The sequence below is a fragment of the Gopherus evgoodei genome, chromosome 4 (assembly GCF_007399415.2).
Source record: "Gopherus evgoodei ecotype Sinaloan lineage chromosome 4, rGopEvg1_v1.p, whole genome shotgun sequence".
In the NCBI taxonomy this organism is placed as follows: domain Eukaryota; kingdom Metazoa; phylum Chordata; order Testudines; family Testudinidae; genus Gopherus; species Gopherus evgoodei.
Genome location: NC_044325.1, coordinates 109760056 through 109785270, shown reverse-complemented (window position 1 = coordinate 109785270; position 25215 = coordinate 109760056).

The window sequence follows — 25215 nt, the reverse complement described above, 5'->3', positions numbered from 1 at the left end:
AAGCATCCATGCTTTGGTGCTCTGTCTGGCTACAGGCGCAGGTGGAGGAGACAGAAGCAGTGCTGGCACAGGTGTTGCGGGTCCTCCTCACCATTGTAAGCCTCCCTCTGTCAAACTCTCTCAAATTCCCGTCTACAGCTCCCTGTCAGCTCTGCTCTGCTGTAAACAGAAAGGTTTTGGATGTGGCTCGGTTTATAGGTTCAGGGGACCAATGGGTCACAGATGAGACCGACAAGGGACCCCCCCTCCCTTCCTACTCCCCTTCCAAACTCCCTTGCAAAACTCCCTGTTAGCAGCTCCTGGTCGCTAAGCTCCCTGGTCGCTTGTGCGCAGCTTTATAAATCCCTGGCCTGAGTGAATGCCCAGCCCACTGGTTAAGGCTCAGCCAATTACCAGAGGCTTCTAGCTTTCAAACCTTCCTAGTAGCTCCACCTCCAACTGCCAACTACAGCACACGGTCCTTCAAACAAACAAACCAAACAGACTGACAAACACAAGCTCAGCACACAGCAAGTAACCCCCAAACACAAACACAAACACTGCAGACAGTCACTTACCCCACAGATGCTGTATGTGCTCCTCCTTCACCTGGAGAACTCCCTTGCAAAACTCCCTGTTAGCAGCTCCTGTTTGCTAAAGTAAGACCGGGTCTTACTCCTCCTCCCCTCCAGTGAGTCCAAGGTCCTGGCTCGATGGCAGGGCCCTTATGAGGTGGTTTGAAAGGTGGGCCCCGTTACATATGAAATTCACCAGCCTGACCGGTGGAAAGAGCTCCAACTGTACCACGTCAACCTCCTCAAGCCCTGGCGGGAACGAGAAGGGTTGTTGATCAATCCCTATGCACCAGAATCCGAGCTAGGGCCCCAGGTACACCCCAATGAAGACCCCGAGGGACCCCAGCTTGGGGAAACGCTGACAGAAGAACAGCTCGAGCAGACCCGCTGCCTCCTTCAAGCGTTCCCCCGTACTTTTACGGCCCAGCCAGGACACACCTCCATGATCTATCATCGGATTCAGACGGAGCCGGGGGTGGTGATCTGGGCCGCGACCAGACCCCTGCCGTATCACCGAAGGTGGATCATTGATGATGAGGTGCAGGCGATGCTAGACCTGGGAGTAATCGAACCTTCACAAAGTGAGTGACGTAGTCCAGTCGTCCTGGTGCCAAAGCCTGATGGCTCCCAGCGATTTTGTATTGACTTTAGGGGCATTAACGCCATCTCCAAGTTTGACGCCTATGCCATGCCCCGGATAGATGAGCTGCTGGCCCGGCTGGGGGAGGCCCGTGTCATAACCTATTCCCAGATTTGGACCTTAGCGTCCAAAATATGGGGGTTAGCATGAAAACCTCCAAGCTTAGTTACCAGCTTGGACCTGGTAAAGTTGCCATCACCCAAAAAATTAGAGTGTTTTGGGGCACTCTGGTCCCCCCAAAAACCTTCCCTGGGGACCCCAAGACCCAAATTCCTTGAGTTTCACAACAAAGGGGAATAAACCATTTCCCTTCCCTTCTCCCTTCCAGGTGTTCCCTCCCTGGGTTCCTGGAGAGATACACAGAAGCAAGCTCTGTGAATCTAAACAGAGGGATGCCACCCTCCCTGTTTCCAGTCCTGGAAACACAAGTACTTCCCTCTTCACCCAGAGGGTATGCAAAGTCAGGCTAGTAAATCTAACACACACAGATTTCCCCCGACTTCTTCCTCCCACCAATTCCCTGGTGAGTTACAGACTCAATTCCCTGGAGTTCCCCACTAAAGAAAAACTCCAACAGGTCTTAAAAAGAAAGCTTTATGTAAAAAGAAAGAAAAATACATAAAAATGGTCTCTCTGTATTAAGGTGACAAATACAGGGTCAATTGCTTAAAAGAAATATGAATAAACAGCCTTATTCAAAAAGAATACAATTTAACACATTCCAGCAACTACACACATGTAAATACAAAATAAAACCCATATAAATCACTATCTTATCTTTTGTACTTACAACTGGGAAACAGAAGATTAGAAAACGGGAGACAGAAATACTCTCATAGCTGAGAGAGAGTACAAGCAGAAGACAAAGGACAAAGAACTCAGACACAAACTTCCCTCCACCCAGATTTGAAAAAGTCTTGTTTCCTGATTGGTCCTCTGGTCAGGTGTTTCAGGTTACTTTTTTCCAGGTGTAAGAGACCTTAACCCTTAGCTATCTGTTTATGACAGCCTGTGTCATAAACAGATAGCTAAGGATTAATGTCTCTTTCACCTATAAAGGGTTAACAAACAGTGACCTGCAAACACCTGACCAGAGGACCAATCAGGAGACAAGATACTTTCAAATCTCGTGGAGGAAAGCCTTTGTTTGTGGGTTTTGGGTTTGGCTTTGTTCTCTCTGGGTCCTGGACGGGACTAGAGATGCAACCAGGTTTCTGCCAATCTCCCTGCTACAGTCTCTTATCTATTTAGAATTGTAAGTAAGAAAAGGCGGTAATAGTCTTTTAATTTGTTTTTTTTTTCTTATTTGCATATGTGTACTTGCTGGAAGTAGCTTAAACTGTGTTTCTGCTGGAGAAAGTTTCTTTCTATTGTTTATAAGTTGAAAGACCCTGTAACTGTTTACCATCTAAAGTGCAGAGATAAACCTTTTACTTTTTTCTTTCTTTTTTATTAAAAGTTTTGCTTTTAAGACCTGTTGATTTTTCTCTCCTAATTAAGGCTCAAAGAAATTGAGTCTGTATATACCAGGGAATTGGTGGGAAGCAAGGAGGGAAAGGTAAATTTGTATTGCCTCTTGGTGATGGGGAGAGAGAAACTTGATCTCTCTGTGTTGTGTTTCAAGGAATTGATTCACGGTATCTCCTAGTGTACCCAGGCAGGAAAGATCTGGGAGGAGGTAAAGAGGTGGGAGGGAATGGTTTATTTCCCTTTGTTGTGAGACTCAAGGAATCTGGGTCTTGGGGTCCCCTGGGAAGGTTTTGGGGGGACCAGAGGGTATCAGGCCCTAAAAATTCCTGGTTGGTGGCAGCGCTACAGAATCTAAGCTGGTAATTAAGCTTAGAGGACTTTATGCTAGTACCCATATCCTGGACGCTAAGGTCCAGATTTGGGAATTAAACTTGACAGCCCGCTATATCACTACCCTGGGGTATTGGCAGATCCCCCTGGAACCGGCCTCAAGGGAGAAGACCACATTCGCCACTCCGACCGGCCCGTATCACTTCATGCGGATGCCCTTCGGCCTTCATGGGGCACCCGCCACGTTCCAGCGCTTGATGGACCGCCTCCTCCAACCACATCACGACTACGCTGCAGCCTATCTAGATGATGTAGTCGTCTACGGTTGGCAGTGGGAGACTCACCTAGAAAAGGTCGCCGCTGTCCTAAGGTCCTTGCGGGTGGCCGGGTTAACGGCCAACCCTAAGAAGTGCTGCATCGGCTGGCGGGAGACCACCTATTTGGGGTATACCGTCGGAAATGGGCAAGCGAAACCTCTCGTGAACAATGTTCAGGCCATCATAGCCTGTCCTCCGCCGACCACGAAGCGCCAAGTCTGCCAGTTCTTGGGGCTGGCGGGATATTATCGACGGTTCGTCCCCCAGTTTGCGGCGATGGCCGCCCCCTTGACCGGGCTCCTCACCAAGGACAGCCCGCGACAAGTACGCTGGACCTCCGAGTGTGACGAGGCTTTCCAGTCACTTAAGGCAAGCCTCTGTAGCAAGCCGGTCTTGTTTAGCCCTGACTTCCATCGACCATTCGTCCTGCAGACCGACAGTTCAGAAGTGGGGCTCGGGGCTGTCCTCTCACAGGAGGTGGATGGGGAGGAGCATCCGGTCCTCTACATAAGCCGGAAGCTGTTCCCCAGAGAGCAGAACTACGCAGTGGTCGAAAAGGAAGCCCTCGCAGCGAAGTGGGCCTGCAATGCCCTGCGTTACTACCTCCTTGGGGCCCCGTTCACCTTGGTCACTGACCACTCTGCCCTCCAATGGTTGTGCCGTATGAAGGACCACAACATGCGACTTCAACGGTGGTACTTGGCTATGCAGCTCTACGCCTTCACCGTCCGCCACAAGGCTGGAAAGGACCACGCCAATGCTGACTTCCTTTCCCGCTTGGGAGGTATGGACGAGCCTGGCCCCGTTGCCCAGGAGCCAGCCTTGAGGGCAGGGTGTGTAAGGAGGCGCCCTGGCTCCCCGCCGCGCCTGAGAGGGATGAGCCAGAGCAGGTGCCTCAGTGGGCGGAGCCACCGCTGCCTGTCCTCGCCCCCAGAAGTCAAGGGGCGGGACAGGAAGTATAAAAGCCCAGCCCAAACGCTCAGTTGGCGGCCGGCTGCTGGAGAGGACAGATGCTGGAGCCCAAGCTCCCGCCGGGCCCAGCCTACCCTGTGCTCACTACCCAGAGGAATGCTGGCCTGACCTGCCTCATGCTCAGTATCCGGAAGAGCACTGGCCTGACTTGCCTCGCGCTCACTACCTGGAGGAACACTGGCTGGACTTGCCTCATACCCCGTACCCGGAGGAATGTCGGCCTGACCTGCCTTGCACCCAGTATCCCGAGGAGCGGCCTGAGCTTCCCTACGACCGGTATCCCGAGGAGCTGCCTGAGCCTCCCTACGACCGGTACCCGGAGGAGCCCATGGTCTGGGACCCCCCAGACGAAGCTGGCGAGAGACAGGTACCCAGAGAGGGGGAGGTCGGAAGTGGCCCGGGGGTAGCCGACCCTGGTTTGGCTCCTGAAGAGCCCGAACCCATGTCAGTGTGTTTCGGCCAGGATCCCCACTGACCGCAGCGTGCCTTTGCCGCTGCTAGGGCCCCGGCTGGAACGCAGTGGAGTGGGAGGGCCTGCGTTCCTCCTGCCACCCCCCAAGGGTGGCAGACTCCCCCTCTCCCTGGCCTGAGGAGGCCTCCTGTATAGACTTCTGGGATACTGTGTTTGCTCAGCCTGCTGAAGGCCTGAGCCTGAACTGCTACTGCCCCGCCCTGCCCAAGGGCCTGGGCTGATATACTGTGTTTGCTCAGCCTGCTGAAGGCCTGAGCTTGAACTGCTTACTGCCCTGCCCTGCCCAAGGGCCTGGGCTGATATACTTTGTTTGCAGACCCTTTATTCCCTCAACGCCTGCTGAGAGGTTAGGCCTACCCGGACTGCTGTGTGTAAGGAGGCGCCCTGGCTCCCCGCCACGCCTGAGAGGGACGAGCCCCGACACCGCCAGCTTACACGGCCAATCCTATTTAATCTTTTTATTACTGACCTTGGCACAAAAAATGGGAATGTGCTAATAAAGTTTATGGATGACACAAAGCTGGAAGGTATTGCCAATACAGAGAAGGACCGGGATATCATAGAGGAAGATCTGGATGACCTCATAAACTGGAGTAATAGTAATAGGATGAAATTTAATACTGAAAAGTGCAAGGTCATGCATTTAGGGATTAATAACAAGAATTATTGTTATAAGCTGGGGATGCATCTGTTGGAAGTAACAGAGGAGGAGAAGGACCTTGGAGTATTGGTTGATCACAAGATGACTATGAGCCGCCAATGTGATATGGCAGTGAAAAAAGCTAATACGGTCTTGGGATGCATCAGGCGAGGTATTTCCATAGAGATAAGGAAGTGTTAGTACCGTTATACAAGGCACTGGTGAGACCTCATCTGGAATACGGTGTGCAGTTCTGGTCTCCGATGTTTAAGAAGGATGAATTCAAACTGGAACAGGTACAGAGAAGGGCTACTAGTATGATCCAAGGTATGGAAAATGTGTCTTATGAAAGGAGACTCAAAGAGCTTGGCTTGGTTAGACTAACCAAAAGAAGGCTGAGGGGAGATATGATTGCTCTCTACAAATATATCAGAGGAATAAATACCAGGGAAGGAGAGGAATTATTTAAACTCAGTACCAATGTGGACACAAGAACAAATAGATATAAACTGTCCATCAGGAAGTTTAGACTTGAAATTAGACAAAGGTTTCTAACCATCAGAGGAGTGAAGTTCTGGAACAGCCTTCCAAGGGGAGCAGTGGGGGCAAAAGGCATATCTGGCTTCAAGACTAAGCTTGATAAGCTTATGGAGGGGATAGTATAATAAGATTGGTCTTTGACTATTAGCAGTAAATATGACCAATGGCTTGTGATGGGATGTTAAATTGGGTGGGATCTGAGTTACTACAGAGAATTATTTCCTGGGTGTCTGGCTGGTGAGTCTTGCCCACATGCTCAGGGTTAAGCTGATTGCCCTGGAAGAAAATCCCTTCCCGACCCCAAATACGGCAGATTGGCATAGGCCCTGGAGGTTTTTCGCCTTCCTCTGCAGCGTGGGGCACAGGTCACTTGCTGGAAGAGTCTCTGCACCTTGAAGTCTTTAAACTATGATTTGAGGACTTCAATGGCTCAGACACAGGTTTGATACAGAATGGATGGGTGAGATTTTGTAGCCTGCATTGTGCAGGAGGTCAGACTAGATGATCATAATGGTCCCTTCTGACCTTAATGTCTATGATTCTATTAATTTATTTTAGGACATTTTTCAAAGCAGTGGGCCAAATTCTGCTCTTTAATAACACAGGTACTAATCTGAAGTCAGCAGAATTTCTCTAGATTTAGGCCAGACTAACTGACACCAGAATTTGATTCCTTTATGTAGGAATCTGAAGCAGCTAAAACTCATCCCTTTGAGAATTTTTGGTCCTGAACCTTTATGGGTTTTATTTTCTCATCCTTAAATGGGAAAAATGATATTACTTGGGCCCTTCAGACTTTTCACATATCACAGATCGTTCAAGACTCAGGATACTTTATAATCTAAACTTAAAGAGGAAGCTGTTATAACCATTATTTGTCCGTTTTGGTTTTGTTCAATACCCCCCAGAAGCTGATAGAAAGTATGTTGTAAGTGTAACAGGGTGCCCAGCTCCTTTAAGGGCTGGAGGCCTGAAATGGGTCTGTCAATTAACTCGCCTGCCCACCCCTAAGGTGGGGTGTGACTTGAAGTTTAATTGGTAAAACTAGCTGAGTATGGAGGAATTGATTCCCCTATAAAGAGCAGCAGGCAGCAAACTATAGAGGGAGATGATGGGAAAGAAGCTAGTGTGTGAGATTTCAGCAGAGGTTTAGCAAGGCGTGGAATGACTGCTGACAGTGAGTAGATTTTAGCAGGGACCCCTGAGTCTTTAAAGAAAAGGTTCCAGCCACAGAAGGCCCTGGAGACTCCAAATGGGAAGTGGGGGCTGGGAGGGGGACCATGGACTTGCTGGAGATTGGATAACTTGATTTGGGGTATTATTGTTATTTTAATAAATCCAGCCCTAAGGAGAACTGTTGTTGAACCAAAGAGGTTTTTATGGTAGCTTGAGTGGGAGAGCCCTGAAAAGTGGGGAAACTGAGGCAGGGCTGCTGCAGAGCAACCTCAGGCCATGAGGCGGCACTTAGGTGGCAGCTGACAGTCAGGATCTGACACAAAACATTTTTTTTCATGCCAAAACTTTAAGTAGCTAGGGCAAATCTGCTGGGGGCCAGGGGAAAGATAGAGGAGCTTCCACATCTCCTGTGGAGCTAAGGAACTCTGTAGGAGAGCGAGATAGCAAAAGCTCCCTTTGCCCAAAGAGTTCCTGAGCAGCGCAGCAGAGAGGAATTTCAGAAATGCCCCAATCCTGCAGAGTTCAGGAATTCCACAGGACAGGAGAGTATTGGATGCTTTCCTCCTACGGACCTTTCTGCTGTACTCTTCAAGGTGTGGATGGATGGAACATCTGTCTTGCTCCTTCCTGTATGCATTAGGAAGTGCACAATAAAGGAGGTAAGATTCTATGGACCTTCAGAGGTTTCCCTCTTTGTACATTTGTTAAGAGGCCCCAGAAACTATAGACAAATGAGAATTTAAATCAGTTTATCTTTCCTGAGGCAGATTTCATGTTTGTTTCTATTTCTGTACAGAATCAACAAATTATGCTGGCTCACAATTGCCAATAAAATAACTGAAAATTGGAATTGTTCCCAGTCAGAGTGTTTCTATTGCTATGGCTGTCCTATTAGAAGATTCCTCCTTCCCACATGAATCATGAGATTATCTAGCAAAAGTGGAAGATAGAGAAGCTAATGGGCTCAAAATCCTTCCTGCTGTTCTGGCCTCTTCAGGCCACTCAAGCAAGTGCAAAGGAGCAGAATCTGGCCCTAATGACCAGCTAAGAATGGGGGAGCTCTGAACTAATATAAAGTGTCATAGCTAGACCCTATGGCAAATGTCCGTCTGCATTCTATGTAGGTAGGGTGACCATCTGTCCTGTTTTTAAAGGGACAGTCCCATTTTTTGGGACTTTTTCTTATATAGGCACCTATTACCCCCCCACCCCCTGTCCTGTTTTTTCACAGTTGCTAACTGGTAACCCACCTCTTCCTGCCCCTGTAGGGGGCAGGAAGAGGTGGGTTGTGGGTAGGAAAAGTGCACCTGAGCTACACTAATTCACAAGTAATGTAAAGCCCCTGGGACCTTAGCTAGTTGGTGTAAATTAGAGCAGCCCATTAGCGGCTCTAAATTATGCCAGTCATCTGGGACTGGTGCATGAGAAGCAGGGAGGTATAACTTGCTCCCTGACAGCACCTTTCCTTTTCTGTGCCAAATGCAACCTAATGAAGGAGAGCATCTGGAGCCAGCCATCAAAGGAAGTTTTTCCAGCATACAGCTGAATTGTCAAGAAACTGGCACAATGACACTGCTACTATTATCTTGTTTTATTATTATTTGTATTACAGTAGCACCTGAAGGTCACAACTGAGATTGGACCCCATCATGCTAGGCATTGTGTATACAGAGACTAAGAGACAGTCCAAGCTCTGAAGAGCTTATAACCCTAAATAGACAAAGGGTGGGAGAGGCACTGAGGGGTGAAGTGACTTGCCCAAGGTCACATAGCAGGTCTGTGACAGACACAGGACAAGAATCCAGGTCTCCTAACACAGTCCAGTGTTCTTGTCTTAAGAATCAAGTGTATCCAGTTGTTTCACTCCTTCTAATTTCATTTAGTGACTCTCAGATTAGCATCATTTAGCTAATCACCTTAAAATATTCACCCTGACAAAGTGAGGTATTGAAGCCAATGGACACTGGAGGTGCTCAGGAGGGGGCATATTGTAAGTGTGATTGAAATCATTGAGTATTTCTGGCTAAAAACTGGTGGCCCTGATCTTGACACATTTCCTTTGTTGGGGGGTTGCCTGACTAAGGACCTTGCGATTTGACCCTTAATTTAGAATGTGTTACTCTATAAATGAGTTATCATAATTTGTCTGCAGTGTGCTTGTTACAAAAGTAATTCAGAAGAAATGAATCTGGAAGTAGAGTGACCAGATGCCTTGGTATTCAGGACTTTTGTATAGGAGCGTCTATTACCCCACGCTTCCTGTACCGATTTTTCACACTTGTTATCTGGGCACCCTACCTGGAGACAAACAGTAAGAGCCATTCTTATGTAACCTATGGCTGAAAACTTCCCAACAAGGCAAATGCCACTCCTCACTGTGACACAGAGCCAGAGCACATGGGCTTGATCTAAGAGATGTGGGTGGGAAGGAATCCTTTGCCCAGTCCAGCAATTGGTGAGAAGTTACTGCACCACTGTCACTCTGACAGTTTGATGGATGATACTAGCAACTGAGGACTCTGTGCTACTCTTGAGGGAAGGGTATACACTGTGCACCCCATCAGGGCCGGCTCCAGACACCAGCATTCCAAGCAGGTACTTGGGGCGGCAATCTGCAAGGGGTGGCAGTCTGTGTATTTTTGGCCCCAAGCAGCACGCTGAATTGCCGCTGCGGATGGCGGGGGCAGTCCGTGTGCCATTAGGGCGGCATGTGCATTTCTGTGGCAGCGGCAGCGGCTTCTCTCTTTCTGGCCCCTGTGACAGGTTGGATCACAGAACCCCCCTGGGAGCTGCCAACTGATGTGCCAAGACTATCTCTGCTCCTGTTTTCCCTGCCAGCTCAGGACTTCAGTACCCTGTCGTGCTGAGCCAGACACTCCTGTCTGCTCCAACAAAGACCTAGGGTCTGAATTACTTGCCCCAAAACAGCAGGTTTACCTGAAAGCAGCTAACAGAAGCATGCTTGTCTTTAGCACCCAGATGCCCAACTCCCAATAACCCCCAAACCCAAATAAATCTGTTTTACCCTGTATAAAGCTCATGAAGGGGTTATAAATTGTTCGCCCTCTATAATACTGATAGAGAGATATGCACAGTTGTTTGCTCCCCCAGGTATTAATACGTATTCTGAGTTAATTAATAAGTAAAAAGTGATTTTATTAAATACAGAAAGTCGGATTTAAGTGATTCCAAGTAGTAACAGACAGAACAAAGTAAGTAACCAAGCAAAATAAAATAAAATGTGCAAATCTATGTCTAATCAAACTGAATACAGATAATCTCACCCTCAGATATGCTTCAGTAAGTTTTTTTCTCAGGCTGGACACCATCGAGGCCTGGACACAATTCTTTCCCCTGGTACAGCTCTTGTTCCAGCTCAGGTAGTAGCTAGGGGATTCTTCAAGATGGCTCCTCTCCTGTTATGTTCCACCCATTTATATATATTTTGCATAAGGTGGGAATCCTTTGTCCCTTTGGGTTTCCACCCACCCACTCGCCTCCACTGGAAAAGAACCAGGTTAAAGATGGATTCCAGTTCATATGACATGATCACATGTCATTGTAAGACCCCAAGCCTTCATTCCTTCCAGCCTGACTCACAGGAAGGCTTGCTTGCAAACAGAGCCCCAGTCAATTGTCCTGGCTGATGGGAGCCATTAAGATTCCAAACCACCATTAATGGCCCACACTTTGCATAATTACAATAGGCCCTGAGAGCTATATTTCATATTTCTAGTCCCAGATACAAGAGTGATACATTTATACAAATAGGATGATCACATTTAGTAGATTATAAGCTTTGTAATGATACCTTACAAAAGAACCATATTCCAGTTACACTATATTCACTCATTACCATATTTTTATAAAACCATATAGACTGCACAATGTCACAGCCCCTTCCTTAACTCACTTCCAAATACCTCCTCTGTGCTGCCAGAGACTATATGTCCACCCTACATAATTCACTCAAATGATTCAACCTCAAGTGACCTCCCTTACACAAGAGAGTCAACTTCACTGTAAAATAACAAGTGAGTTCAGTGCCTTTCCTCCTCATTGGTGCTCTACTCAATTATGCATGATGCAAAAACTTCTGGAGGCACCTCCCAGAGCAAAAGGGACCAGGGAATTGTTCAGAGAGCACATGGAGATGCATCATCCCCATATGCAGCCTCTCATTGGCCTACAGTAGAATCGTGGGACTGTGGGGACGTGGCAGCATCTGGCCTTGAGCAGAAGCGTTGGCCAAGCGATGTTCTTGGACATCTCGAGTGGGTGCTTGCTGCACAAGGGAGCCTTTGTCTGGGATGTGTTGAAGGCTGTCATCGTGCATAATGACAATTGAAGAAATGTTCAGGAGACAGGTGCCATTGTGTTAATTCTTCATAAGTATGGGATACTGTTGCCACTGAAGTGCTCTGTTGCTCTTCCTAGAAGTGGGACGTTACAGAGAGATGCTCTTTGTCAACAGTAATGATCAGTGTTCCAACTAATGCTGCCATTGTTTATATCATTCGTTTAAAAGAGTAAATAAAGCTGTAGTCTTTGCTCCCAAGATAAGTGTGGTGCTGATTTGAATTCAGATTGGGAAAATGAAGGAGCCTGGTCTGCTGATGGGCATTTTCAGAACCATTTAACAGTGTGGTCATTTTTGCTGAATAATCAGGCTTCTTAAAAGAGGGAATTCTATGCTCATGATAATATCTTGTATTCATACAGAACCTTGACCCTGAAGGCTTCTGTGTATTTAGTGATCCCTCACCCTCCATTCAAATGCAGCAACTTTTGGGGTGAAAGGTAATCACTGTTTAATGAGTGCACAGCAACTACATAATGCTTAGGACAGGAAGTGACATTTAACTTAAATTGAACTGAAACGGCAGGAGAATTTAGGCAGGCAGAATGTAATTACTGAGGATGGAATTTAGCCAAAACACTGAGGCTAAAACTCCAGTGATTGTGAGAAATGCCATGTCCACAAGAAGGTCTCATCTGAAAGACAAAGCATCTGCACAGCGCACTCAATGCTATTCCAGTGCACTGGATCACTCAGAACAGTGTCACCTGATAACTCCCCAACACTACTTCTTGCAGTACCTCGTTTTTCTCAGTAGGGGTCTCCCATCCAACTACAAGTTGAACCTCTCTAGTCCGGCACCCTTAGGATTCGAGAATTTCCGAACCACGGGAGGTCAATATTGGAGTGAGCGGATCTCTTTTTATTTTTATCTCGCTGAGGCAAATAAATGGAACAAGCCAAGGCTTACCGGCTCTCTTCAAACAAAGTGTTAGTTTGTTACACCATTTTACTGTATTGGCACAAGGAAATAAGTAGATAAAGCATAAAAAACATAAAATAAAATCATGCTGGACCACAGAGTGACAGACCTGAGAGGTTCAACCTGTACTGACCTGGCTTGAACCTTGTGAGATCTAACAGAATCACAACACAGGCTGTTATGGCTATAGATTGTATATACTATGCCATTACAGCCCCAAATAACATGTTTTTCATGTTCTTTAGTAAAAATAGTCCTTGCCGATTTTCTTCATTCCAAAGGACATTTGCATTCAGGCAATGGCTTTCTTCTTTGTTGTCTTTCTTCACTTTTTGCTCAGCCTTGTGCAGTCAAGTTAGGATGCAGGATTCAGCAGGAGAAGCTAAGCTGAGAATGGAGAGAGCTTACTCAAGTTTGGACAGCGTAAGTAATAGCAGAGGGAACAGAGAAAGTTACAAGCAGAGAACATTATTATTAGTATGGACCAACCAAGATCCAGGCCCCATTGTACCCATTGTCTCTCCTAACTGTATGAGCTTACAGTCTACATAAACAGGACAGATGCAAGGTAGGAAAGGGGTAGAACAAACCAGCAGAATGGACAAAGATGGTGTCAAACATCAAATTAGTACCATGATTCTTTTATTGGGTAGGTGGGTGCTTCACTGGGAGGGAATAAGCTCAATAGAAAGAAGGGTGGAGGGGACATTAAACTGGGGTAGGGACAGGAGAAAGGAGTAAGTAGGAAGGGCAGGTGTGGAATGAGGCTCTGGGGAAGAAGAAACTGTGAGATGGGGGTGGGAAACGGTTGGAGTGAACAGCCAGACAGGATAGGGGAAAAAACATCCAGACAAAACTGTAGAAAATATTATTAGTGTCCATAAGTCCCTGCTTATGCTGCTTCTGCACCTGCTCTCACTGGCTTCAAAACACAAACGTCTCTTGTAATGAACAAAAATGGCAAGGACAATTTTTACTAGAGTATATGAAAGACATAAGTATGTTGGAATACAATGGCCTACACATAAGTGCTGGAACTAGCAGTGCTGGGGGTAGGGTTGCCAGGTGTCCATTTTTAGACCGGAACGCCTGGTCAAAAAGGGATCCTGGAGGCTGCAGTCAGCACCAATGACCCGGCTCTGCAGCACCCATTGGGTGGGAACCATAGCCAATGGGAGCTGCAGAGGCGGCGCCTGTGGATGGGGCAGTACAGAGCCGCCTGGTCACGCCTCCACCTAGGAGCCAGAGAGAAATGCCGGCCGCTTCTGGGGAACCACCTGAGGTAAATGCCATCCAGAGCCTGCACCCCAAACCCCCTCCCATGCCCCAACGCCCTGTCCCAGTCCTGAGCCTCCTCCTGGACTCACTCTCCCAGAGCCTGCTCCTGCACTCCAACCCCCTGCCCCAGCCATGAGCCCCCTCCCGCACCCAAACTCCCCCCAACTGCCCCACACCAGAGCCACACCCCTAGCCGGAGCCCTCACCACCCCGCACTCGAACCCTCCATTCCAGGCCAGAGCCCTTCCCACAACCTGAACCCCTCATTTCAGGCCCCAGCCCAGAGCCCCGCACCCCTTCACACACCCTATCCCTCTGCTCCAGCCCAGTAAAAATGAGTGACTGGGAGAGTGTGGGGGAGAGAGAGTGACAGAGGGAGGGGGGATGGAGTGAGCAGGGGGCAAAGGCTTGGAGAAGTGGCAGGGGCAGGGCCTCGGGAAGGGGTGGGGTAGGGAGCCAGGGCAAGAGTGTTCAGTTTTCTGCAATTGGAAAGTTGGCAACACTAGCTGGGGGTGCTGCCACAACCTCTGGCTTGAAGTTGTTTCCATCACATACAGGGTTTACAGTTTGGTTCAATGGCTCTCAGCACCCCACTATTCAAATGGTTCCAGCATCTCAGGCCTACAACCAGCACCACTTGTGCATCACTCTTTGGCTGGCTCCTCCCTGCATTGGACTTTGTTTAAATAGTGTATGCTGTATCCTGTTTAAATACTCACTTCTTACAAGTTTAGTACTGTCAGAGGATGAGTGTTTCACAGGAAAATTAATGTACAAAGCCCACTTATCTCTCACTGAGCACCACCGCTTCATTACAGCCTTAGACACTGAATCAACTGATGCTGTCATTTGTGTTGCCCTGAAGGCTGCATTTCAAAAGTTGAAATGTATGGATTGCAAAAGCTGACAAGGGCCCAGTCCGCTTCAGCTGTATATTAACACTGCAGTGAGCCTGCTTGAAAAGCTCACTTACAAGGGTGGGAATACTTCCAACTGTCAGATCAACTTCCTATTCCATGACACTCCACAAAAAAGCTCTTCAAAATAATATTTAAACTCACAAAAGCAAAGAAATTTGAATTAAAGCTCAAATTCCAGTCTGACGCCCCTGTAAGGGCTATCATGTTGACTATAACAGCTATAGTACTGAGCTAGATCTTCATCTGTTGTAAATTGGCATTGATGCACTGAAGTCAATGGAGCTATGCTGATTTATGGCAGCTGAGGATCTGGCTGAAGTCATCTTAGTATTTCACTGTACTCTATGACCTCCTTTGTACTATTAATTTTATGAGACTGGAATTAGCGTTATCAAAGCAAAACTGAGAGTGGACAATTTCTCCTATAAACAACTTATATTGGGGATAAAATGGTAGAATATTACAGCATAAGGCCATCACTGATAAGAAGACAGTTTTGCTGAAGGAAATTCAGAAAAGACCATATTGTTTACTAATAAGCTGAAGGTCTTCTATTTTTCAAATCAACACCAAATGTGCAATATGAAGAGATAATATGAAGAGATGCAAATTACAAGTTTCCTAATAAACTGAGGATAAATCCAAATAGAGGTGAATCTACTGTTGAAGAAAGTTTAGCTGACGATAGTGAAATCTTGACCATACAAAGCTGAACTACCTAATAAATGTATCTGAATGAATATGCTCCCTACGTACTACAAGTCCCTCACTTAACTGAAACCACATTTATCCAAATGAATGCCTATTCTGCATTTCAGACCCAACCTCACAAGGTGCTGACCACCCTCAACTTCCATTGACTTCAAGGCTCAGCATTTTGCAAGATCAGGACCTTTTTGCGGATAATCAAGATTTCATTCTACTGGCTTTAAATTATGACACTTTCTAGTTTTTATTATGTTGACTGCACTGAAAACAATTTATCACTGTAAAGGCTCATGCAGTGAAAACTCCATTTGAGATTACACTCCTGTAATACACTCAACATGAGGCTACTTTCGGAAGATGAAGCTAGTGTAGAATGTAGCAGCCCATTTATTAGGCAGCTCTTCACACTGAGAGCATATTACACAGGTGTGTCACAATCTGCTCTGGCTTTCAATTAGTTTCCTGGTGGAGTTTAAAGCAATGGTTTAATCTTATAATGCCCTACACCAACATGGGTTAGGACTTGGTTACCCAAGAGAGCCTCTATATTTCAGTGTGATATGGCCACAGCTGCAACCAAAGGAGGCTCTTGAACTAACTGCTTTCTATGTAAATGAAAGAGGATGGTGTCAAGGCAATTATTGTCAGGGGTCCTCGACTCTGGAACTGACTCCGTTCCCTGCTCCAGCAGAACTCAGGTCTGTTGAGCTTTACAAGAGCATGCTGCAGGGTGTACCTATTGTCTGAGTGGGGTGGGTTGAGAATAAAGGTGGTCATACGATAGTGGGGGGAGTTTGCTTAATTGGATTGTTTCCTGTACTTACACTTTTGGGGGGAGCAATAATGGTGTTCCGGTACTTACACCACTATCACTTACTGGACATACCAGAAGCGCATTCCAGCATTTCTTTTATTAGGACTGGAACAGTGCTTGACAGTAATATAAATAATAATAATAGGCATCTTATTCTATTTTGTTTTCATTTATCTAAAAGATCTGTAAAAGTAGCTGGGAGCCTGATCTCCAGAAGATCTGAGCACAAAGCAATGGGAGTAGTTCTGAAAACCAGGCTGCTAGCATTGTTTGGGAACAAAATCCAAACACTTAGCTAAATGTGTTTGGAAAGAATATACTTTGGCTCAGGAGTGATATGAAAAACGCACCATCCATCTGATTTGCTTCATATGCCACCACAACCATCTGCAATTGCATGCAGGAAACTCACACTTCTCAGTTGGATAAGAAACGTATGATCATGAAAAATTTTTAATTCCACGTTAAATAATACAATCATTGGTATGATCTTTTTGCTATTCACCTTCATCTCAACGCCTGCATGTGAAAAAGTCTTGTGCACTGAGGCCCTCTGGGGTTTAAAGCTCAGTAATGCAATGCTGAGACTTTTAGGGGAGAAAAAACATCATGTACAAACTTGTCTGACAAGCAGCCAATAAGAACAACAGGCTGGCACCAAATAAGGTTCACAGATGCTTCTTTTAGCATGCGGTTGTGCAATATCTCTTGGCATATTATTTTCTACTGCTGCTGCTGTAACAAGGACACTGGCGCCATCTGCTTTTGCACTAGTACTCTGGCAGGATTAAACTATAATGAGGTGAAACCAAGACTGGAAAGCTTGGCACTGTAAGTGCCTGATCCAAAGCCCACTGGAGTTAGTTCAGCGGTTCTTGAACTGTGGGTTGGACCCCAAAGTGGGTCATGACCCCATTTTAATGGGGTTGCCAGGGTTGATATTTCACTTGCTGGGGTCCAGTCCAGGGCTGAAGCCGAAGCCCCACCACCCGGGGCCAAAGCCTGAGGGCTTCAGCCCTAGGTGGTGGAGCTCAGATTACAGTCCCCCTGCCTGAAGCTGAAGCCCTGGGGCTTCTGCTTTGGCCCCCTGCCATAAGTGGTAGGGCTCAGGCTTTGGCTTTGTCCCCCCATGCTGGGTGGTGGGACTTGGGCAGGTTCAGGTTTCAGTCCCTTCTTGTCAGAAGAGGGTTGCAATGCAATGAAGTTTGAGAACTCCTGTGCTAGTTGAAAGGATTCGATTTAGGATCAAATCCTTAGTTTCTCTCTTCTTACTTTGCCTAGGTTTTAATGTTTACTCTCACTTAGAGTATGTCTACACTATAAAATTAGGTCAAATTTATAGAAGTCGGTTTTTCAGAAATTGTTTTTATACAGTTGATTGTGTGTGTCGCCACACAAAATGCTCTAAGTGCATTAAGTCAGCAGACTGTGTCCACAGTACTGAGGCTAGCGTCGACTTCCAGAGCGTTGCACTGTGGGCAGCTGTGGGTAGCTATCCCACAGTTCCCGCAGTCTCCGCTGCCCATTGGAATTCTGGGTTGAGATCCCAATGCTAGATGGGGCAAAACATTGTTGCAGGTGGTTCTGGGTACATGTCATCAGGCCCCCCTCTCCCTCTCTTCTAAGTTTAGAAGTGTGAGCAACAAGGATGATGTCGTGGTGGGAGTCTGCTATAGACCATCAGACCAGCGGGAAGAGGTCGACGAGGCTTTCTTCTGGCAACTAGCAGAAGTTATTAGATCACAGGCCCTGGTTCTCATTGGAGACTTTAATCACCCTGATATCTGCTGGGAGAGCAATACAGCGGTGCACAGACAATCCAGGAAGTTTTTGGAACGTGTAGGGGACAATTTCCTGGTCCAAGTGCTGGAGGAACCAACATAGGGGCAGAGCTCTTCTTGACCTGCTGCTCACAAACAGAGAAGAGTTAGTAGGGGAAGCAAAAGTGGATGGGAACCTGGGAGGCAGTGACCATGACATGGTCGAGTTCAGGATCCTGACACAAGGAAAAAAGGAGAGCAGCAGAATACAGATCCTGGACTTCAGAAAAGCAGACTTTGACTCCTTCAGGGAGCTGATGGGCAGGATCCCCTGGAAAAATAACATGAGGGGGAAAGGAGTCCAGGAGAGCTGGCTGTATTTTAAAGAATCCTTATTGAGATTGCAGGAAAAAACCATCCCGATGTGTAGGAAGAATAGTAAATACGGCAGGCGACCAGCTTGGCTTAACAGTGTAATCCTTGCTGATCTTAAATACAAAAAAGAAGCTTACAAGAAGTAGAAGCTTGGACAAATGACCAGGGAGGAGTATAAAAATATTGCTCAGGCATGCAGGACTGAAATCAGGAAGACCACGTCACACTTGGAGTTGCAGCTAGCAAGAGATGTTAAGAGTAACAAGAATGGTTTCTTCAGGTATGTTAGCAACAAGAAGAAAGTCAAGGAAAGTGTGGGCCCCTTACTGAATGAAGGAGGCAACCTAGTGACAGAGGATATGGAAAAAGCTAATGTACTCAATGCTTTTTTTGCCTCTGTCTTCACAAACACGGTCAGCTCCCAGACTGCTGCACTGGGCAGCACAGTATGGGGAGAAAGTGACCAGCCCTCTGTGGAGAAAGAAGTGGTTCGAGACTATTTAGAAAAACTGGATGAGCACAAGTCCATGGGGCCGGATGCGCTGCATCTGAGGGTGCTAAAGGAGTTGGCAGATGTGATTGCAGAGCCATTGGCCATTATCTTTGAAAACTCATGGCGAACGGGGGAGGTCCCACATGACTGGAAAAAGGCTACTGTAGTGCCCATCTTTAAAAAAAGGAAGAAGGAGAATCCGGGGAACTACAGGCCAGTCAGCCTCACCTCAGTCCCTGGAAAAATCAGGTAGCAGGTCCTCAAGGAATCAATTCTGAAGCACTTAGAGGAGAGGAAAGTGATCAGGAACAGTCAGCATGGATTCACCAAGGGCAAGTCATGCCTGACTAACCTAATTGCCTTCTATGAAGAGATAACTGGCTCTTTGGATGAGGGGAAAGCAGTGGATGTGTTATTCCTTGACTTTAGCAAAGCTTTTGAAATGGTCTCCCACAGTATTCTTTCCAGCAAGTTAAAGAAGTATGGGCTGGATGACTGGACTATAAGGTGGATAGAAAGCTGGCTAGATCATCGGGTTCAATGAGTAGTGATCAACGGCTCCATGTCTAGTTGGCAGCCGGTTTCAAGTGGAGTGCCCCAAGGGCCGGTCCTGGCCGGTTTTGTTCAATATCTTCATTAATGATCAGGAGGATGGCGTGGACTGCACTCTCAGCCAGTTTGTAGATAACACTAAACTTGGAGGAGTGGTAGATATGCTGGAGGGTAGGGATAGGATACAGAAGGACCTAGACAAATTAGAGGAATGGGCCAAAAGAAACCTGATGAGGTTCAATAAGGACAAGTGCAGAGTCCTGCACTTAGGACGGAAGAATCCCATTCACTATTACAGACTAGGGACCGAATGACTAGGAAGCAGTTCTGCAGAAAAGGACCTAGGGGTTACAGTGGATGAGAAGCTGGATATAAGTCAACAGTGTGCCCTTGTTGCCAAGAAGACTAATGGCTATTTTGGGCTGTATAAGTAGGGGCATTGCCAGCAGATCGAGGGATGTGATCATTCCCCTCTATTCGACATTGGTGAGGCCTCATCTGGAGTACTGTGTCCAGTTTTGGGCCTCACACTACATGAAGGAGGTGGAAAAATTGGAAAGAGTCCAGCGGAGGGCAACAAAAATGATTAGGGGGCTGGAGCACATGACTTATGAGGAGAGGCTGAGGGAACTGGGATTGTTTAGTCTGCAGAAGAGAAGGATGAGGGGGGATTTGATAGCCGCTTTCAACTATCTGAAAGGGGGTTCCAAAGAGGATGGATCTAGACTGTTCTCAGTGGTACCTGATGACAGAACAAAGAGTAATGGTCTGAAGTTGCAGTGGGGGAGGTTTAGGTTGGATATTAGGAAAAACCTTTTCACTCAGAGTGGTGAAGCACTGGAATGGGTTACCTAGGGAGGTGGTGGAATCTCCTTCCTTAGAGGTTTTTAAGGTCAGGCTTGACAAAGCCCTGGCTGGGATGATTTAGTTGGGAATTCGTCCTGCTTTGAGCAGGGGGTTGGACTAAGATGACCTCCTGAGGTCCCTTCCAACCCTGATATTCTATGATTCTATGATTCTCCCTGCCTCCGTGAAAGCAACGGCAGACAATGGTTTTGCACCTTTTTTCCTGGGTTACCTGAGCAGACGCCATACCACAGCAAGCATGGAGCCCGCTCAACTCACCGTCACTGTATGTCTCCTGGGTGCTGGCAGACGTGGGACTGCATTGCTACACAGCAGCAGCTCATTGCTTTTTGGCAGCAGACGGTAGCCATTGTCATCGTATTCCTGGATGCTCTTTTAATGGAATTTGGAGAGGTCAGTCAGGGGTGCCTGGGCAGACATAGGAGTGACTCAGCCAGTTCATTCCCATTTTCTGCCAAGCACCCAGGAGATGACGATGGCTAGCGGTCAGGAGATGATGATGGCTAGCAATTGTAATGAAGCTTCTTCTGCTGAGCACCCAGGAGATGATGATGGCTAGCAGTCGTACTGCGCCATCTGCTACCGGCCTAAGATGTAAAAGATAGATGGAGTGGATCAAAACAAGAAATTGACCCGATTCGTTTTGTGAAATCAACACCCCGCTAAACCCAGGGATTTGAGTTCAATCCTTGAGGGGGCCATTCCGTGTGACAGTTGTTTGTGTTTTTCCTTGATGCAAAGCAACCCCTTTTGTTGATTTTAATTCTCTGTAATCCATGTTGTCACTCGCCCCTCCCTCTGTCAGACCAATGGCAGACAATTGTTGTGCACTTTTTTTCAGCGCAGAACTAGAAGCTGCAAAAGCAGGAGAGGAGGCGACGGCAGTGCGGTGATGAGAGTGATGATGACATAGACATGGACACAGACTTCACACAAAGTATGGGCCAGGCAATGTGCCCCGGCAATGTGCACATCATGCTGATGAGCTCTGCATGAGCTCTTCATGGTCACCTGCGCTGATCAGCTCGCCACGCTGGCCAAACAGGAAATGAAATTCAAACTTTCACAGGCCTTTGCCTGTCTATCTGGCCAGTGCACCTGAGTTGAGAGTGCCGTCCAGAGCGGTCACAATGAGCACTCTGGGATAGCTCCCGGAGGCCAATACCGTCGAATTGCATCCACACTACCCCAAATTCAACCTGGCAAGGCTGATTTCAGCGCTAATCTCCTCGTCGGAGGTGGAGTAAAGAAATCTATTTAAAGAGCCCTATAAGTCGAAAAAAAGGGCTTCGTCGTGTGGATGGGTCCAGACTTAAATCAAGGTAACGCTGCTAAATTCAACCTAAAATCATAGTGTAGACCAGGCCTTATTTTATCTTTTTATTTATTTACTACAACCAGGGAAGAAGCAAGACAGAGCTGTAACATTTTGCATGACATACAGACAAGCAACCAGAATCAAACAGTGACACAGCTTTTAACCTTATGATGCTTCTCCCACTGACCCCATCCCCATTTTGGGGCACTTTCCCCTTTATTCAATATCTTAACCTTGGGGGTTCCCCTCCCCTTTATTTTGTGGCATTTACGCAATAGATGCTATTAAGAATAGGTACATATTTCAGGCATACATACTTTTGTAATTATTAGTGACATTTCAGCTTCCATTGTAATCTGTGAACTGTTTGTCCTCCCACTGTTTCACTAGTTTGTGATTTTTGATACTGTAATTCGCATTTCTTGACACACCTTTGAGCTAACCTGCCATGGCACTTCATCTCCTGCCAACTGCCACCCTAATTACTCTCTTTCTGTTTATATTTTAATATGTCATTTTAAATACAGATTGTAGTTGCGTTTTATTGCCCATGAAATCAAGAGCTAGAGCCAAGCATAACAGGCAGGCACTGCCCACTTACTTGAATCTTGATTTGCAACACACATGTTATTCAAATCTCAGGCTTCTCTTGAGCATAGATCACCAGCTGTGCTAATATCTAAGGTGATTTATGATCCTGAGAACTTACCATTGGACATTAGGATGATTTTGCTGGAATAAACATTCCATTTATTACACCAAGTATGCTGTATGAAATGGGGACAGAATAACTGATACAAAATACTATCTGAAAAAAAGCAAAATATTGAAGTTCCACCCAGACATATCTCTTTGAAATCTGATAACTGTAGCTGACCTGTAAATTAAGTCATCAGTCCTGTAAACACTTATACACGTGTTTAACTTGATGTTAATGACACCAGTCACCAGTGGAGGCTCCAGGCACCAGCACGCCAAGTGCGTGCCTGGAATGGCAAGCCACGGGGGGTGCTTTGCTGGTCACAGCGAGGGCGGCAGGCAGCCTGTGGAGGGTCCACTGGTCTCGCAGCTTCAGCGGAGCTCCTGCAGGCAAGCCACCGAAGGCAGCCTGCCTGCCGTGCTTGGGGCGGCAAAATAACTAGAGCCGCCCCTGCCAGTCACATAGCACATAAAAAGTGTGATTAGGGCCTATCACTGTAATAAATATAGCTGGTTCAAACTTTCATCGAAAACATTTTTTGAGCAAAACATTTGGTGAAAAAGAAGTCCATTTTTTTTCAACTAGTTCTAGTTGTAAGTAGCTTCTCACTATAAAGCTGTTTTTTGAAATTCCCTTTAACTTTGCCAAAATTAGAACTGGTTGAAAAATCGTAGTAACATTTAATGGGGACATTTTTTTTTGCTCAAAACTTGTATTCAGATGCATAATTTTTTAAAACAATTAACTAGCTTTATAAACTAGTAGAAAAAATGTGAAATTTTCTTTGAAAAATGTCCAATGGCTATAGCCAAAATGAACCAATCTACCTGAAATTTCTCCTCTTCAGTAAGTTTTTTTTTTTTTTTGTAATTATATTGTGGAAAGTTTGAGGGTAATTAGGCAATGGATCAATCAGATCAGAAAGTTTGGAAAACACAAAATCAGAAGAAAAATCTCCTACCTTTTTTATGCCAGGTCATAACAGGAAAGCAGGCTTAGAAACTTTGGAGTTGGTATACTGTGTTGTCTTCCATGAGTTGAATCACTATTTTGGGAAAGTCTGAGGAGTTTATTTTGGAATTATTCCTTACATTGTGGTCAAACATATGAGAAGTTCATGGGACTAGACAAAATGTAGGAAGTGACTTCCTTAAATGATGTACTGGAGCTGACTGAAGATACAGGGTTGTAGTTATCCACAGCAGCAAGTTTCCATCCCTTATGTCACACTACTGCCAGAGAAGAGACTGGGTGATGCCAGGCTACAAGATGATGTGTAAATGTGCTCAAATTTCTGAAATCACTCTTATTTTATGGAAATGATATCGATCCCTCAGGCACTGCCTGGGAATGTTTACATGTCCCAAAGTCACTCATCAGTGGCCTATGAAATGTCTATACCACACAAACTGATGACACACAGACACAACACCATTTTAACCACCACTAGTGTAAAGACAATGTTGGTGGGGATGTCACTCTATTATGATGCACAAGAAAAAGTGGCAACTGGGTACTGAGTGTCACAAAAATGCAGGGCTCTAAAGAATCGTAGTACTTGTATCCAAGACTGGCCTTTGTTATCCTGTTAGATCTAGGAAAAGATCAGTTTCCTGCTAGGGTGACCAGATGTCCTGACTTTATTGGGACAGTCCCAATATTTGGAGCTTTGTCTTATATAGACGCCTATAGCCCCCACCCCCTGTCCCAATTTTTCACACTTGCTATCTGGTTACCCTAGTTCCTGCACTCATTTCCAGGACTACAGTCAGCAGAGTTAAGAGAGTGTATGGGACCAAATGTAATTATCAAATGCAAAAAAGATTAAACTAAGCAAACACAGAAGCCCCAGACTAACAGCCTCAACCTCTCCTCTCTGTCGCTCGCTCTCATCTCCCTCTCTCACTTTCACCAGGCTGGGACTGGGGGGTGGGGTGCGGGCTCTGGGCTGGGGCCAAGGGGTTTGGAGTGTGGGAGGGGCTCTGGCCTGAGCTTGGGGCAGGGGGTTGGGGCACAGGAGGGGTTTCAGGGTGCGGGCTTTGGGAGAGAGTTTGGGTGCAGGAGGGGGCTTAGGGCTGGGGCAGGAGGTTGGGGTGCAGGAGGGTGTACAGGGTGCTTGGTCTGGGAGAGGGCTTGGACAGCGGGTTGGGGTGTAGGGTGCGGGCTCTGTGAGGGGGTGGGGCAGGGGGTTAGGGTGCAGGAGGGGGTGCAGGGTGTAGGCTCTGAGAGGAGGTTGGGGCATGTTTTTTAGGATGCAGGAATAAATGCCTATTTATACATACAGGGAAAGCAGAAAGAGGACAGAGAGAATTTCAAGGTGAGGGAACTGTGAGGGGAGAGTGGAGGAACTGGAAATGGAGAATAAATGACTAACCTCCGATCTTCCTCCACTTTCTCTTTTGACCCACTCTCCTTCTGTTGGTCACCTTCTTTGCTCCTGCTCTCACAATTCCCTTGCCTTGAAATTCTCTGTCCTCTTACTGCTTTCCCTATGTGTACAAACAGCAATTTATTACCCCATCCTAAAAAACACCCCCTCACCCTGGTGACTGAAAAGAAGGGATGTGGAAAAGGAAGGAATGAGGACAGGAAGAATGTCCAATCTTCCTGCAGTCAACAAGAATCTGGATGGAGAGGGTGAGTGGTGGTGGAGAGTTTAAGGAGGGAATGAAAACTGGCAGACAAGTGCTGGGGTTTTGAGGTAGGAGAAATAGGACTGTTGGGTGAGAAAGATGACACAACTGGAGAAGAAGAGGGCAATCTTATACACTAAAAATATCCTAGGTCTCCATTTTGTTTTGGGAGGCAATCAGGCCAGAGGAATTGGATCTGAGGTGTAAGCCAGGGCTGGGATCTGGTAGGAAAAAATGAGTTGAGAGTGGAGAAGATGGTAGAGTAAAGGGTATTGATGAGACTCAATATTACCTCTAATTTGTTCTTCTCAGTGGTTTGTGTTGTCTTTTGGGGTTTTGTCAAAGATCTGAGGAACATTTGAGTTTGGGTTGAGATGTTCACTCTGTTGTTCTGTAGCTGAGCA